The sequence below is a fragment of the Schistocerca nitens genome, chromosome 8 (assembly GCF_023898315.1).
Source record: "Schistocerca nitens isolate TAMUIC-IGC-003100 chromosome 8, iqSchNite1.1, whole genome shotgun sequence".
NCBI classification, from domain to species: Eukaryota; Metazoa; Arthropoda; class Insecta; order Orthoptera; family Acrididae; genus Schistocerca; species Schistocerca nitens.
This window is the reverse complement of record NC_064621.1, coordinates 118815507-118828976: the sequence shown is the minus strand read 5'-3', so window position 1 is coordinate 118828976 and position 13470 is coordinate 118815507. Positions and strand designations below refer to the sequence as shown.

The window sequence follows — 13470 nt, the reverse complement described above, 5'->3', positions numbered from 1 at the left end:
ACAGTTTTAATCTGCCAGGAAGTTTCATATCAGCGCACACTCCGCTACAGAGTGAAAATCTCATTCTGGAAACATCCCCCAGGCTGTGGCTAAGCCATGTCTCCGCAATATCCTTTCTTTCAGGAGTGCTAGTTCTGCAAGGTTCGCAGGAGAGCTTCTGTAAAGTTTGGAAGGTAGGAGACGAGGTACTGGCAGAAGTAAAGCTGTGAGTACCGGGCGTGAGTCGTGCTTCGGTAGCTCAGTTGGTAGAGCACTTTCCCACGAAAGGCAAAGGTCCCGAGTTCGAGTCTCGGTCGGGCACACAGTTTTAATCTGCCAGGAAGTTTCATATCAGCGCACACTCCGCTGCAGAGTGAAAATCTCATTCTGGAAACATCCCCCAGGCTGTGGCTAAGCCATGTCTCCGCAATATCCTTTCTTTCAGGAGTGCTAGTTCTGCAAGGTTCGCAGGAGAGCTTCTGTAAAGTTTGGAAGGTAGGAGACGAGGTACTGGCAGAAGTAAAGCTGTGAGTACCGGGCGTGAGTCGTGCTTCGGTAGCTCAGTTGGTAGAGCACTTGCCCGCGAAAGGCAAAGGTCCCGAGTTCGAGTCTCGGTCGGGCACACAGTTTTAATCTGCCAGGAAGTTTCATATCAGCGCACACTCCGCTGCAGAGTGAAAATCTCATTCTGGAAACATCCCCCAGGCTGTGGCTAAGCCATGTCTCCGCAATATCCTTTCTTTCAGGAGTGCTAGTTATGCAAGGTTCCCAGGAGAGCTTCTGTAAAGTTTGGAAGGTAGGAGACGAGGTACTGGCAGAAGTAAAGCTGTGAGTACCGGGCGTGAGTCGTGCTTCGGTAGCTCAGTTGGTAGAGCACTTGCCCGCGAAAGGCAAAGGTCCCGAGTTGGAGTCTCGGTCGGGCACACAGTTTTAATCTGCCAGGAAGTTTCATATCAGCGCACACTCCGCTGCAGAGTGAAAATCTCATTCTGGAAACATCCCCCAGGCTGTGGCTAAGCCATGTCTCCGCAATATCCTTTCTTTCAGGAGTGCTAGTTCTGCAAGGTTCGCAGGAGAGCTTCTGTAAAGTTTGGAAGGTAGGAGACGAGGTACTGGCAGAAGTAAAGCTGTGAGTACCGGGTGTGAGTCGTGCTTCGGTAGCTCAGTTGGTAGAGCACTTGCCCGCGAAAGGCAAAGGTCCCGAGTTCGAGTCTCGGTCGGGCACACAGTTTTAATCTGCCAGGAAGTTTCATATCAGCGCACACTCCGCTGCAGAGTGAAAATCTCATTCTGGAAACATCCCCCAGGCTGTGGCTAAGCCATGTCTCCGCAATATCGTTTCTTTCAGGAGTGCTAGTTCTGCAAGGTTCGCAGGAGAGCTTCTGTAAAGTTTGGAAGGTAGGAGACGAGGTACTGGCAGAAGTAAAGCTGTGAGTACCGGGCGTGAGTCGTGCTTCGGTAACTCAGTTGGTAGAGGACTTGCCCGCGAAAGGCAAAGGTCCCGAGTTCGAGTCTCGGTCGGGCACACAGTTTCAATCTGCCAGGAAGTTTCATATCAGCGCACACTCCGCTGCAGAGTGAAAATCTCATTCTGGAAACATCCCCCAGGCTGTGGCTAAGCCATGTCTCCGCAATATCCTTTCTTTCAGGAGTGCTAGTTCTGCAAGGTTCGCAGGAGAGCTTCTGTAAAGTTTGGAAGGTAGGAGACGAAGTACGGGCAGAAGTAAAGCTGTGAGTACCGGGCGTGAGTCGTGCTTCGGTAGCTCAGTTGGTAGAGCACTTGCCCGCGAAAGGCAAAGGTCCCGAGTTCGAGTCTCGGTCGGGCACACAGTTTTATTCTGCCAGGAAGTTTCATATCAGCGCACACTCCGCTGCAGAGTGAAAATCTCATTCTGGAAACATCCCCCAGGCTGTGGCTAAGCCATGTCTCCGCAATATCCTTTCTTTCAGGAGTGCTAGTTCTGCAAGGTTCGCAGGAGAGCTTCTGTAAAGTTTGGAAGGTAGGAGTCGAGGTACTGGCAGAAGTAAAGCTGTGAGTACCGGGCGTGAGTCGTGCTTCGGTAGCTCAGTTTGTAGAGCACTTGCCCGCGAAAGGCAAAGGTCCCGAGTTCGAGTCTCGGTCGGGCGCACAGTTTTAATCTGCCAGGAGGTTTCATATCAGCGCACACTCCGTTGCAGAGTGAAAATCACATTCTGGAAACATCCCCCAGGCTGTGGCTAAGCCATGTCTCCGCAATATCCTTTCTTTCAGGAGTGCTAGTTCTGCAAGGTTCGCAGGAGAGCTTCTGTAAAGTTTGGAAGGTAGGAGACGAGGTACTGGCAGAAGTAAAGCTGTGAGTACCAGGCGTGAGTCGTGCTTCGGTAGCTCAGTTGGTAGAGCACTTGCCCGCGAAAGGCAAAGGTACCGAGTTCAAGTCTCGGTCGGGCACACAGTTTTAATCTGCCAGGAAGTTTCATATAAGCGCACACTCCGCTGCAGAGTTAAAATCTCATTCTGGAAACATCCCCCCGGCTGTGGCTAAGCCATGTCTCCGCAATATCCTTTCTTTCAGGAGTGCTAGTTCTGCAAGGTTCGCAGGAGAGCTTCTGTAAAGTTTGGAAGGTAGGAGACGAGGTACTGGCAGAAGTAAAGCTGTGAGTACCGGGCGTGAGTCGTGCTTCGGTAGCTCAGTTGGTAGAGCACTTGCCCGCGAAAGGCAAAGGTCCCGAGTTCGAGTCTCGGTCGGGCACACAGTTTTAATCTGCCAGGAAGTTTCATATCAGCGCACACTCCGCTGCAGAGTGAAAATCTCATTCTGGAAACATCCCCCAGGCTGTGGCTAAGCCATGTCTCCGCAATATCCTTCCTTTCAGGAGTGCTAGTTCTGCAAGGTTCGCAGGAGAGCTTCTGTAAAGTTTGGAAGGTAGGAGACGAGGTACTGGCAGAAGTAAAGCTGTGAGTACCGGGCGTGAGTCGTGCTTCGGTAGCTCAGTTGGTAGAGCACTTGCCCGCGAAAGGCAAAGGTCCCGAGTTCGAGTCTCGGTCGGGCACACAGTTTTAATCTGCCAGGAAGTTTCATATCAGCGCACACTCCGCTGCAGAGTGAAAATCTCATTCTGGAAACATCCCCCAGGCTGTGGCTAAGTCATGTCTCCGCAATATCCTTTCTTTCAGGAGTGCTAGTTCTGCAAGGTTCGCAGGAGAGCTTCTGTAAAGTTTGGAAGGTAGGAGACGAGGTACTGGCAGAAGTAAAGCTGTGAGTACCGGGCGTGAGTCGTGCTTCGGTAGCTCAGTTGGTAGAGCACTTGCCCGCGAAAGGCAAAGGTCCCGAGTTCGAGTCTCGGTCGGGCACACAGTTTTAATCTGCCAGGAAGTTTCATATCAGCGCACACTCCGCTGCAGAGTGAAAATCTCATTCTGGAAACATCGCCCAGGCTGTGGCTAAGCCATGTGTCCGCAATATCCTTTCTTTCAGGACTGCTAGTTCTGCAAGGTTCGCAGGAGAGCTTCTGTAAAGTTTGGAAGGTAGGAGACGAGGTACTGGCAGAAGTAAAGCTGTGAGTACCGGGCGTGAGTCGTGCTTCGGTAGCTCAGTTGGTAGAGCACTTGCCCGCGAAAGGCAAAGGTCCCGAGTTCGAGTCTCGGTCGGGCACACAGTTTTAATCTGCCAGGAAGTTTCATATAAGCGCACACTCCGCTGCAGAGTTAAAATCTCATTCTGGAAACATCCCCCAGGCTGTGGCTAAGCCATGTCTCCGCAATATCCTTTCTTTCAGGAGTGCTAGTTCTGCAAGGTTCGCAGGAGAGCTTCTGTAAAGTTTGGAAGGTAGGAGACGAGGTACTGGCAGAAGTAAAGCTGTGAGTACCGGGCGTGAGTCGTGCTTCGGTAGCTCAGTTTGTAGAGCACTTGCCCGCGAAAGGCAAAGGTCCCGAGTTCGAGTCTCGGTCGGGCACACAGTTTTAATCTGCCAGGAGGTTTCATATCAGCGCACACTCCGCTGCAGAGTGAAAATAACATTCTGGAAACATCCCCCAGGCTGTGGCTAAGCCATGTCTCCGCAATATCCTTTCTTTCAGGAGTCCTAGTTCTGCAAGGTGCGCAGGAGAGCTTCTGTAAAGTTTGGAAGGTAGGAGACGAGGTACTGGCAGAAGTAAAGCTGTGAATACCGGGCGTGAGTCGTGCTTCGGTAGCTCAGTTGGTAGAGCACTTGCCCGCGAAAGGCAAAGGTCCCGAGTTCGAGTCTCGGTCGGGCACACAGTTTTAATCTGCCAGGAAGTTTCATATCAGCGCACACTCCGCTGCAGAGTGAAAATCTCATTCTGGAAACATCCCCCAGGCTGTGGCTAAGCCATGTCTCCGCAACATCCTTTCTTTCAGGAGTGCTAGTTCTGCAAGGTTCCCAGGAGAGCTTCTGTAAAGTTTGGAAGGTAGGAGACGAGGTACTGGCAGAAGTAAAGCTGTGAGTACCGGGCGTGAGTCGTGCTTCGGTAGCTCAGTTGGTAGAGCACTTTCCCACGAAAGGCAAAGGTCCCGAGTTCGAGTCTCGGTCGGGCACACAGTTTTAATCTGCCAGGAAGTTTCATATCAGCGCACACTCCGCTGCAGAGTGAAAATCTCATTCTGGAAACATCCCCCAGGCTGTGGCTAAGCCATGTCTCCGCAATATCCTTTCTTTCAGGAGTGCTAGTTCTGCAAGGTTCGCAGGAGAGCTTCTGTAAAGTTTGGAAGGTAGGAGACGAGGTACTGGCAGAAGTAAAGCTGTGAGTACCGGGCGTGGGTCGTGCTTCGGTAGCTCAGTTGGTAGAGCACTTGCCCGCGAAAGGCAAAGGTCCCGAGTTCGAGTCTCGGTCGGGCACACAGTTTTAATCTGCCAGGAAGTTTCATATCAGCGCACACTCCGCTGCAGAGTGAAAATCTCATTCTGGAAACATCCCCCAGGCTGTGGCTAAGCCATGTCTCCGCAATATCCTTTCTTTCAGGAGTGCTAGTTCTGCAAGGTTCGCAGGAGAGCTTCTGTAAAGTTTGGAAGGTAGGAGACGAGGTACTGGCAGAAGTAAAGCTGTGAGTACCGGGCGTGAGTCGTGCTTCGGTAGCTCAGTTGGTAGAGCACTTTCCCACGAAAGGCAAAGGTCCCGAGTTCGAGTCTCGGTCGGGCACACAGTTTTAATCTGCCAGGAAGTTTCATATCAGCGCACACTCCGCTGCAGAGTGAAAATCTCATTCTGGAAACATCCCCCAGGCTGTGGCTAAGCCATGTCTCCGCAATATCCTTTCTTTCAGGAGTGCTAGTTCTGCAAGGTTCGCAGGAGAGCTTCTGTAAAGTTTGGAAGGTAGGAGACGAGGTACTGGCAGAAGTAAAGCTGTGAGTACCGGGCGTGGGTCGTGCTTCGGTAGCTCAGTTGGTAGAGCACTTGCCCGCGAAAGGCAAAGGTCCCGAGTTCGAGTCTCGGTCGGGCACACAGTTTTAATCTGCCAGGAAGTTTCATATCAGCGCACACTCCGCTGCAGAGTGAAAATCTCATTCTGGAAACATCCCCCAGGCTGTGGCTAAGCCATGTCTCCGCAATATCCTTTCTTTCAGGAGTGCTAGTTCTGCAAGGTTCGCAGGAGAGCTTCTGTAAAGTTTGGAAGGTAGGAGACGAGGTACTGGCAGAAGTAAAGCTGTGAGTACCGGGCGCGAGTCGTGCTTCGGTAGCTCAGTTGGTAGAGCACTTGCCCGCGAAAGGCAAAGGTCCCGAGCTCAAGGCTCGGTCGGGCACACAGTTTTAATCTGCCAGGAAGTTTCATATCAGCGCACACTCCGCTGCAGAGTGAAAATCTCATTCTGGAAACATCCCCCAGGCTGTGGCTAAGTCATGTCTCCGCAATATCCTTTCTTTCAGGAGTGCTAGTTCTGCAAGGTTCGCAGGAGAGCTTCTGCAAAGTTTGGAAGGTAGGAGACGAAGTACGGGCAGAAGTAAAGCTGTGAGTACCGGGCGTGAGTCGTGCTTCGGTAGCTCAGTTGGTAGAGCACTTGCCCGCGAAAGGCAAAGGTCCCGAGTTCGAGTCTCGGTCGGGCACACAGTTTTATTCTGCCAGGAAGTTTCATATCAGCGCACACTCCGCTGCAGAGTGAAAATCTCATTCTGGAAACATCCCCCAGGCTGTGGCTAAGCCATGTCTCCGCAATATCCTTTCTTTCAGGAGTGCTAGTTCTGCAAGGTTCGCAGGAGAGCTTCTGTAAAGTTTGGAAGGTAGGAGTCGAGGTACTGGCAGAAGTAAAGCTGTGAGTACCGGGCGTGAGTCGTGCTTCGGTAGCTCAGTTTGTAGAGCACTTGCCCGCGAAAGGCAAAGGTCCCGAGTTCGAGTCTCGGTCGGGCGCACAGTTTTAATCTGCCAGGAGGTTTCATATCAGCGCACACTCCGTTGCAGAGTGAAAATCACATTCTGGAAACATCCCCCAGGCTGTGGCTAAGCCATGTCTCCGCAATATCCTTTCTTTCAGGAGTGCTAGTTCTGCAAGGTTCGCAGGAGAGCTTCTGTAAAGTTTGGAAGGTAGGAGACGAGGTACTGGCAGAAGTAAAGCTGTGAGTACCAGGCGTGAGTCGTGCTTCGGTAGCTCAGTTGGTAGAGCACTTGCCCGCGAAAGGCAAAGGTACCGAGTTCAAGTCTCGGTCGGGCACACAGTTTTAATCTGCCAGGAAGTTTCATATAAGCGCACACTCCGCTGCAGAGTTAAAATCTCATTCTGGAAACATCCCCCCGGCTGTGGCTAAGCCATGTCTCCGCAATATCCTTTCTTTCAGGAGTGCTAGTTCTGCAAGGTTCGCAGGAGAGCTTCTGTAAAGTTTGGAAGGTAGGAGACGAGGTACTGGCAGAAGTAAAGCTGTGAGTACCGGGCGTGGGTCGTGCTTCGGTAGCTCAGTTGGTAGAGCACTTGCCCGCGAAAGGCAAAGGTCCCGAGTTCGAGTCTCGGTCGGGCACACAGTTTTAATCTGCCAGGAAGTTTCATATCAGCGCACACTCCGCTGCAGAGTGAAAATCTCATTCTGGAAACATCCCCCAGGCTGTGGCTAAGCCATGTCTCCGCAATATCGTTTCTTTCAGGACTGCTAGTTCTGCAAGGTTCGCAGGAGAGCTTCTGTAAAGTTTGGAAGGTAGGTGACGAGGTACTGGCAGAAGTAAAGCTGTGAGTACCGGGCGTGAGTCGTGCTTCGGTAGCTCAGTTGGTAGAGCACTTGCCCGCGAAAGGCAAAGGTCCCGAGTTCGAGTCTCGGTCGGGCACACAGTTTTAATCTGCCAGGAAGTTTCATATCAGCGCACACTCCGCTGCAGAGTGAAAATCTCATTCTGGAAACATCCCCCAGGCTGTGGCTAAGCCATGTCTCCGCAATATCCTTTCTTTCAGGAGTGCTAGTTCTGCAAGGTTCGCAGGAGAGCTTCTGTAAAGTTTGGAAGGTAGGTGACGAGGTACTGGCAGAAGTAAAGCTGTGAGTACCGGGCGTGAGTCGTGCTTCGGTAGCTCAGTTTGTAGAGCACTTGCCCGCGAAAGGCAAAGGTCCCGAGTTCCAGTCTCGGTCGGGCACACAGTTTCAATCTGCCAGGAAGTTTCATATCAGCGCACACTCCGCTGCAGAGTGAAAATCACACTCTGGAAACATCCCCCAGGCTGTGGCTAAGCCATGTCTCCGCAATATCCTTTCTTTCAGGAGTGCTAGTTCTGCAAGGTTCGCAGGAGAGCTTCTGTAAAGTTTGGAAGGTAGGAGACGAGGTACTGGCAGAAGTAAAGCTGTGAGTACCGGGCGTGAGTCGTGCTTCGGTAGCTCAGTTGGTAGAGCACTTGCCCGCGAAAGGCAAAGGTCCCGAGTTCGAGTCTCGGTCGGGCACACAGTTTTAATCTGCCAGGAAGTTTCATATCAGCGTACACTCCGCTGCAGAGTGAAAATCACATTCTGGAAACATCCCCCAGGCTGTGGCTAAGCCATGTCTCCGCAATATCCTTTCTTTCAGGAGTCCGAGTTCTGCAAGGTGCGCAGGAGAGCTTCTGTAAAGTTTGGAAGGTAGGAGACGAGGTACTGGCAGAAGTAAAGCTGTGAGTACCGGGCGTGAGTCGTGCTTCGGTAGCTCAGTTGGTAGAGCACTTGCCCGCGAAAGGCAAAGGTCCCGAGTTCGAGTCTCGGTCGGGCACACAGTTTTAATCTGCCAGGAAGTTTCATATCAGCGCACACTCCGCTGCAGAGTGAAAATCTCATTCTGGAAACATCCCCCAGGCTGTGGCTAAGTCATGTCTCCGCAATATCCTTTCTTTCAGGAGTGCTAGTTCTGCAAGGTTCGCAGGAGAGCTTCTGTAAAGTTTGGAAGGTAGGAGACGAGGTACGGGCAGAAGTAAAGCTGTGAGTACCGGGCGTGAGTCGTGCTTCGGTAGCTCAGTTGGTAGAGCACTTGCCCGCGAAAGGCAAAGGTCCCGAGTTCGAGTCTCGGTCGGGCACACAGTTTTAATCTGCCAGGATGTTTCATATCAGCGCACAATCCGCTGCAGAGTGAAAATCTCATTCTGGAAACATCCCACAGGCTGTGGCTAAGCCATGTCTCCGCAATATCCTTTCTTTCAGGACTGCTAGTTCTGCAAGGTTCGCAGGAGAGCTTCTGTAAAGTTTGGAAGGTAGGAGACGAGGTACTGGCAGAAGTAAAGCTGTGAGTACCGGGCGTGAGTCGTGCTTCGGTAGCTCAGTTGGTAGAGCACTTGCCCGCGAAAGGCAAAGGTCCCGAGTTCGAGTCTCGGCCGGGCACACAGTTTTAATCTGCCAGGAAGTTTCATATCAGCGCACACTCCGCTACAGAGTGAAAATCTCATTCTGGAAACATCCCCCAGGCTGTGGCTAAGCCATGTCTCCGCAATATCCTTTCTTTCAGGAGTGCTAGTTCTGCAAGGTTCGCAGGAGAGCTTCTGTAAAGTTTGGAAGGTAGGAGACGAGGTACTGGCAGAAGTAAAGCTGTGAGTACCGGGCGTGAGTCGTGCTTCGGTAGCTCAGTTGGTAGAGCACTTTCCCACGAAAGGCAAAGGTCCCGAGTTCGAGTCTCGGTCGGGCACACAGTTTTAATCTGCCAGGAAGTTTCATATCAGCGCACACTCCGCTGCAGAGTGAAAATCTCATTCTGGAAACATCCCCCAGGCTGTGGCTAAGCCATGTCTCCGCAATATCCTTTCTTTCAGGAGTGCTAGTTCTGCAAGGTTCGCAGGAGAGCTTCTGTAAAGTTTGGAAGGTAGGAGACGAGGTACTGGCAGAAGTAAAGCTGTGAGTACCGGGCGTGAGTCGTGCTTCGGTAGCTCAGTTGGTAGAGCACTTGCCCGCGAAAGGCAAAGGTCCCGAGTTCGAGTCTCGGTCGGGCACACAGTTTTAATCTGCCAGGAAGTTTCATATCAGCGCACACTCCGCTGCAGAGTGAAAATCTCATTCTGGAAACATCCCCCAGGCTGTGGCTAAGCCATGTCTCCGCAATATCCTTTCTTTCAGGAGTGCTAGTTATGCAAGGTTCCCAGGAGAGCTTCTGTAAAGTTTGGAAGGTAGGAGACGAGGTACTGGCAGAAGTAAAGCTGTGAGTACCGGGCGTGAGTCGTGCTTCGGTAGCTCAGTTGGTAGAGCACTTGCCCGCGAAAGGCAAAGGTCCCGAGTTGGAGTCTCGGTCGGGCACACAGTTTTAATCTGCCAGGAAGTTTCATATCAGCGCACACTCCGCTGCAGAGTGAAAATCTCATTCTGGAAACATCCCCCAGGCTGTGGCTAAGCCATGTCTCCGCAATATCCTTTCTTTCAGGAGTGCTAGTTCTGCAAGGTTCGCAGGAGAGCTTCTGTAAAGTTTGGAAGGTAGGAGACGAGGTACTGGCAGAAGTAAAGCTGTGAGTACCGGGTGTGAGTCGTGCTTCGGTAGCTCAGTTGGTAGAGCACTTGCCCGCGAAAGGCAAAGGTCCCGAGTTCGAGTCTCGGTCGGGCACACAGTTTTAATCTGCCAGGAAGTTTCATATCAGCGCACACTCCGCTGCAGAGTGAAAATCTCATTCTGGAAACATCCCCCAGGCTGTGGCTAAGCCATGTCTCCGCAATATCGTTTCTTTCAGGAGTGCTAGTTCTGCAAGGTTCGCAGGAGAGCTTCTGTAAAGTTTGGAAGGTAGGAGACGAGGTACTGGCAGAAGTAAAGCTGTGAGTACCGGGCGTGAGTCGTGCTTCGGTAACTCAGTTGGTAGAGGACTTGCCCGCGAAAGGCAAAGGTCCCGAGTTCGAGTCTCGGTCGGGCACACAGTTTCAATCTGCCAGGAAGTTTCATATCAGCGCACACTCCGCTGCAGAGTGAAAATCTCATTCTGGAAACATCCCCCAGGCTGTGGCTAAGCCATGTCTCCGCAATATCCTTTCTTTCAGGAGTGCTAGTTCTGCAAGGTTCGCAGGAGAGCTTCTGTAAAGTTTGGAAGGTAGGAGACGAGGTACTGGCAGAAGTAAAGCTGTGAGTACCGGGCGTGAGTCGTGCTTCGGTAGCTCAGTTGGTAGAGCACTTTTCCACGAAAGGCAAAGGTCCCGAGTTCGAGTCTCGGTCGGGCACACAGTTTTAATCTGCCAGGAAGTTTCATATCAGCGCACACTCCGCTGCAGAGTGAAAATCTCATTCTGGAAACATCCCCCAGGCTGTGGCTAAGCCATGTCTCCGCAATATCCTTCCTTTCAGGAGTGCTAGTTCTGCAAGGTTCGCAGGAGAGCTTCTGTAAAGTTTGGAAGGTAGGAGACGAGGTACTGGCAGAAGTAAAGCTGTGAGTACCGGGCGTGAGTCGTGCTTCGGTAGCTCAGTTGGTAGAGCACTTGCCCGCGAAAGGCAAAGGTCCCGAGTTCGAGTCTCGGTCGGGCACACAGTTTTAATCTGCCAGGAAGTTTCATATCAGCGCACATTCCGCTGCAGAGTGAAAATCTCATTCTGGAAACATCCCCCAGGCTGTGGCTAAGCCATGTCTCCGCAATATCCTTTCTGTCCGGAGTGCTAGTTCTGCAAGGTTCGCAGGAAAGCTTCTGTAAAGTTTGGAAGGTAGGAGACGAGGTTCTGGCAGAAGTAAAGCTGTGAGTACCGGGCGTGAGTCGTGCTTCGGTAGCTCAGTTGGTAGAGCACTTGCCCGCGAAAGGCAAAGGTCCCGAGTTCGAGTCTCGGTCGGGCACACAGTTTTAATCTGCCAGGAAGTTTCATATCAGCGCACACTCCGCTGCAGAGTGAAAATCTCATTCTGGAAACATCCCCCAGGCTGTGGCTAAGCCATGTCTCCGCAATATCCTTTCTTTCAGGAGTGCTAGTTATGCAAGGTTCCCAGGAGAGCTTCTGTAAAGTTTGGAAGGTAGGAGACGAGGTACTGGCAGAAGTAAAGCTGTGAGTACCGGGCGTGAGTCGTGCTTCGGTAGCTCAGTTGGTAGAGCACTTGCCCGCGAAAGGCAAAGGTCCCGAGTTGGAGTCTCGGTCGGGCACACAGTTTTAATCTGCCAGGAAGTTTCATATCAGCGCACACTCCGCTGCAGAGTGAAAATCTCATTCTGGAAACATCCCCCAGGCTGTGGCTAAGCCATGTCTCCGCAATATCCTTTCTTTCAGGAGTGCTAGTTCTGCAAGGTTCGCAGGAGAGCTTCTGTAAAGTTTGGAAGGTAGGAGACGAGGTACTGGCAGAAGTAAAGCTGTGAGTACCGGGTGTGAGTCGTGCTTCGGTAGCTCAGTTGGTAGAGCACTTGCCCGCGAAAGGCAAAGGTCCCGAGTTCGAGTCTCGGTCGGGCACACAGTTTTAATCTGCCAGGAAGTTTCATATCAGCGCACACTCCGCTGCAGAGTGAAAATCTCATTCTGGAAACATCCCCCAGGCTGTGGCTAAGCCATGTCTCCGCAATATCGTTTCTTTCAGGAGTGCTAGTTCTGCAAGGTTCGCAGGAGAGCTTCTGTAAAGTTTGGAAGGTAGGAGACGAGGTACTGGCAGAAGTAAAGCTGTGAGTACCGGGCGTGAGTCGTGCTTCGGTAGCTCAGTTGGTAGAGGACTTGCCCGCGAAAGGCAAAGGTCCCGAGTTCGAGTCTCGGTCGGGCACACAGTTTCAATCTGCCAGGAAGTTTCATATCAGCGCACACTCCGCTGCAGAGTGAAAATCTCATTCTGGAAACATCCCCCAGGCTGTGGCTAAGCCATGTCTCCGCAATATCCTTTCTTTCAGGAGTGCTAGTTCTGCAAGGTTCGCAGGAGAGCTTCTGTAAAGTTTGGAAGGTAGGAGACGAGGTACTGGCAGAAGTAAAGCTGTGAGTACCGGGCGTGAGTCGTGCTTCGGTAGCTCAGTTGGTAGAGCACTTTTCCACGAAAGGCAAAGGTCCCGAGTTCGAGTCTCGGTCGGGCACACAGTTTTAATCTGCCAGGAAGTTTCATATCAGCGCACACTCCGCTGCAGAGTGAAAATCTCATTCTGGAAACATCCCCCAGGCTGTGGCTAAGCCATGTCTCCGCAATATCCTTCCTTTCAGGAGTGCTAGTTCTGCAAGGTTCGCAGGAGAGCTTCTGTAAAGTTTGGAAGGTAGGAGACGAGGTGCTGGCAGAAGTAAAGCTGTGAGTACCGGGCGTGAGTCGTGCTTCGGTAGCTCAGTTGGTAGAGCACTTGCCCGCGAAAGGCAAAGGTCCCGAGTTCGAGTCTCGGTCGGGCACACAGTTTTAATCTGCCAGGAAGTTTCATATCAGCGCACATTCCGCTGCAGAGTGAAAATCTCATTCTGGAAACATCCCCCAGGCTGTGGCTAAGCCATGTCTCCGCAATATCCTTTCTGTCCGGAGTGCTAGTTCTGCAAGGTTCGCAGGAAAGCTTCTGTAAAGTTTGGAAGGTAGGAGACGAGGTTCTGGCAGAAGTAAAGCTGTGAGTACCGGGCGTGAGTCGTGCTTCGGTAGCTCAGTTGGTAGAGCACTTGCCCGCGAAAGGCAAAGGTCCCGAGTTCGAGTCTCGGTCGGGCACACAGTTTTAATCTGCCAGGAAGTTTCATATCAGCGCACACTCCGCTGCAGAGTGAAAATCTCATTCTGGAAACATCCCCCAGGCTGTGGCTAAGCCATGTCTCCGCAATATCCTTTCTTTCAGGAGTGCTAGTTCTGCAAGGTTCGCAGGAGAGCTTCTGTAAAGTTTGGAAGGTAGGAGACGAGGTACTGGCAGAAGTAAAGCTGTGAGTACCGGGCGTGAGTCGTGCTTCGGTAGCTCAGTTGGTAGAGCACTTTCCCACGAAAGGCAAAGGTCCCGAGTTCGAGTCTCGGTCGGGCACACAGTTTTAATCTGCCAGGAAGTTTCATATCAGCGCACACTCCGCTGCAGAGTGAAAATCTCATTCTGGAAACATCCCCCAGGCTGTGGCTAAGCCATGTCTCCGCAATATCCTTCCTTTCAGGAGTGCTAGTTCTGCAAGGTTCGCAGGAGAGCTTCTGTAAAGTTTGGAAGGTAGGAGACGAGGTACTGGCAGAAGTAAAGCTGTGAGTACCGGGCGTGAGTCG

At 51.9% G+C, this 13470-nt stretch overlaps 1 non-coding gene across 1 annotated transcript; it reads left to right on the top strand.

Moving 5' to 3' along the window:
- Positions 1 to 8654: 8654 nt before the first annotated feature.
- On the top strand, positions 8655 to 8729 carry Trnas-cga (transfer RNA serine (anticodon CGA)). The gene has a single exon. It is a non-coding gene; the product is annotated as a tRNA-Ser (tRNA).
- Positions 8730 to 13470: the final 4741 nt, after the last annotated feature.